This window comes from Lynx canadensis, chromosome E1 (assembly GCF_007474595.2).
Source record: "Lynx canadensis isolate LIC74 chromosome E1, mLynCan4.pri.v2, whole genome shotgun sequence".
NCBI lineage: Eukaryota > Metazoa > Chordata > Mammalia > Carnivora > Felidae > Lynx > Lynx canadensis.
This window is the reverse complement of record NC_044316.2, coordinates 33,001,443-33,004,848: the sequence shown is the minus strand read 5'-3', so window position 1 is coordinate 33,004,848 and position 3,406 is coordinate 33,001,443. Positions and strand designations below refer to the sequence as shown.

The 3,406-nt window shown below is 41.7% G+C and overlaps 1 non-coding gene across 1 annotated transcript; it reads right to left on the bottom strand.

Annotated features, from left to right (window-relative positions):
• Positions 1 to 473: 473 nt before the first annotated feature.
• LOC115501964 lies at positions 474 to 580 on the bottom strand. The gene has a single exon (XR_003965004.1). It is a non-coding gene; the product is annotated as a U6 spliceosomal RNA (small nuclear RNA).
• Positions 581 to 3,406: the final 2,826 nt, after the last annotated feature.

Genomic DNA, 3,406 nt, shown 5'->3' with positions numbered 1-3,406 from the left:
GAACTGCAGGTGGCAACTCACAGATTCCCTGAGAGCACCATGGGAGAAATAGTCAGTTCAGACATCTGCCAGGTCTGGAGAAAAGCCATTGTTCCAGTAAAAACTTTCCTTAACTCTTTTCCTCTCTTTATGCCTCATGTTTCAATCCAAAGAGGTCAGAAACTTTACTTAACAGATGGTGTTGAAGGATAAAACGGTGGTGGGGAAAGAGACCAGAGGCCAGCCTTCTTCCCTTGTGCCAGGCTTTCATAGAGATGAGGGGGAAAGAAGGGGTTGGGGAGATAGCAGTAGCCTTAATTTTTTTAAGATATGTGTTTCCTTTATTTTTTAATATAATTTATTGTCAAATTGGCTAACATACAGTGTGTACAGTATGCTTTTGGTTTTGGGAGTAGATTCCCATGGTTTATCGCTTACATACAACACCCAGTGCTCATCCCAACAAGTGCCCTCCTCAATGCCCATCACCCATTAGAAATATGGAATGCTTCATGAATTTGCGTGTTATCCTTGCACAGGGGCCATGCTGACCTTCTCTGTATCGTTCCAATTCTGGTATGTGTGCTGCTGAAGTGAGCATGAGCAGAAGCCTTAATTTTACAGACGTTTGCAACTTTGAACACACAAAGTGGACATTTCCATTCTGAAGTTGAAACAATATTTTATCACGGAAAAATTATTAAGAATGTTGGAGATGTGCCTGAATTTTCTATAGGGGTGGGAGAAGACAAACCCTCACTAAATAAATGGGTAAAAACAATGAAAGGTGACATAAAATGGCTTTGTAATTTCATTCCAAGATTCATGCTTGTTCAACGTGATGATAACATTTTACCTGGAGCTTGGTGAGCATTTGTACTGTGGCAGCTACTGAAAGTCTCTGTGCCAGGGTAAACTATTTAAATGATTTACATGTTAAATCATTTCTATTATATTTTATAGACATTCAAGATTACTCTTGAATTTCCTCCTAGATATCAATGCTCAGGTTCTTCAATTCTTGCCTCTGTCTTCTGAACCTCTGTGGTCAGTCTTAATAAGTGAGAAATTGCACATGTGGTGAGCCTAACTCAGATAAGCTGGAATAGATTTTCATACTCTCCAGTTCTGGCCTCCTGGATAGAATCAATACTATTGATCATAGTGGCTGCGTTGGCCAGACAGCCACTATCCTGAGAAAAGCATCTCATCAGTCTGCTGGTGAAAATTCACAGGAAGACATGGAAACATTTTTCAGAGAGTGAGAATGATGTATTCTGTGCAGGCCAGGTTAGCAAATTCATAGAATTAAGGGGAGTATGCTCTTCATAGTTTTCTCTGTTTTGAGCATTGGCACTGATATTAGGGATATTCTTTTTTTTAATTAAAAAATTATTTTTTAATTTTTTAATGTTTATTTATTCTTGAAAGAGAGAGAGAGTGTGTGTGTATGTGTGAGAGTAGGGGAGGACCAGAGAGAGAGAGGGAGGCACAGAATGTGAAGCAGGCTCCAGGCTCCGAGCTTTCAGCACAGAGCCCGATGTGGAGCTCAAACTCACTAACCGGGAGATCATGACCTGAGCCAAAGTCAGACACTTAATCGACTTAGCCACCTGGGTGCCCCAATATTAGGGGTATTCTGTATTCAGTTTAGTATAAAATTATTGCTGATTTTCAAAAGAAATGAAGATTACTCTATTTTTAGAGTATTTTTAGTTGTAGCAGTCAGAGTTCAATCTGAAATACAGGCAGTCTGAGTATTCTGGTAAGGAATTTGTTATAGGAATTATATCTTTATATATTGGAGAGGGGAACTAGAGAATTAAGGATTGGAAAGGGGAGTTAAATGCTCAGAGAGAGGTCATGAACCATCTTAGGAGCAAGGGAGTGAGTTAGAGCTTAAAGGGAAATCCAGAGGTTCCGTGTGCCTCAGAAGATGTGCCCTTGGGGCACCTGGGTGGCTCAGTCAGTTGAGCATCCGACTTCAGCTCAGGTCATGACCTCACAGTTCATGAGTTTGAGCCCCGCATCAGGCTCTGTGCTGACAGCTCAGAGCCTGGAGCCTACTTCGGATTCTGTGTCTCCCTCTCTCTCTGCCCCTCCTCTGCTTGTGCTCTGTCTCTCTCTCAAAAATAAATAAATATTTAAAAAAAAGATGTGCCCTTGTCTGTGGAAGGTCACAGAAACTGTGACCCTCAGCTCTGTGACTTTGCAACAAAGCATCTGGTGATGGGCCTGGGGTGCTGTTAGTTAGCAAGACCAGCAGGTGGGAATGAGAGCTGGGTGCTAAGCGGGTAGGAGCTTGGACTGGTTGGGATCTGCTGGGAGCTCTGTACCTATCCGCAACATCTCTAACCTCTTAGAATGATGGTTGCTGCTTCTGCCTCCAAAAATCTCATACTACTTGATTTTTTACAAACTCTAACCCAGAATTACATAGAAAAGGAGAGTCTGGAAAACAGTTCTCAGCATAACCAGGTTGACAATAGATCAACCCACCAGTCAACCCCTTGCCCAGCTGGCATACATATACACCTCCGTTACCTATATTAAACTTCCCAATAAGGACAATAGCAAAGTGAGGCTTCTGCCTAACATGATCTAATCATCCCCTTGTAAAATCATAGACACACTAACATTCCCTCCAAGGGAAAATACATAAACTCTCACTTTAACTGTTTTTGGGGTGATATTTATTCCTCTTCTGGTGAAGCACACTTCCCCTTGACATTCTGTTACTTAAATGCTGAGTTATAAGGTTGACTTATGGAATGGGAAAAAGAACTGACAAAGGAGGAAAAAACAAAAAGGATCAATTAACACCTTTATACAGATACATTCACATCAAAATAAGAAGTATTCATTTATAGCTACTATGGTTTGTTTTTCTTCAGTTGTTTATAAGACCACAGCTGGTGGTTATGGCTTCTTTCTTTTAATACCTGTTTGATACTCCTATTACCCTCAGCAAGCACTTCAGCTGGTCCTGGTGTTTGAGAAGTGAATAAAGTATGCCAAAACTGGCCGCTGGGGCTAAAACAAACTCTGGTCTCTAGCTTAGAGACCCCTACTCCATGTTCTTCTTCCTTTGTTTGCTGCACGCACAAAACCCCCCACAGATATGGAAGCTGACAACTATAAATTACCCTCCCCACTTGCATTTGGCACTCAGATCTTTGGTGAAACTGTCTTCTCTGAGCCCACACGTATTAAATAAATTTCCAATCCACCAAGATCTCCGAGTGCCTCTTGGTTTTTCTGCCAGGGTTCCAGCCTGGTTCTGTAACACTGGTTCCTTTCTATCAAGGTGACCAAAACCTTCATTTCTGTATGGGGTTGTTTTAGTTTTCCACTAACTTTGACCACAGGCCATGGAACAACTAAGAGGTGCCCCAGAGGATCTCCTGCATTCCAGACATGCTCCTCT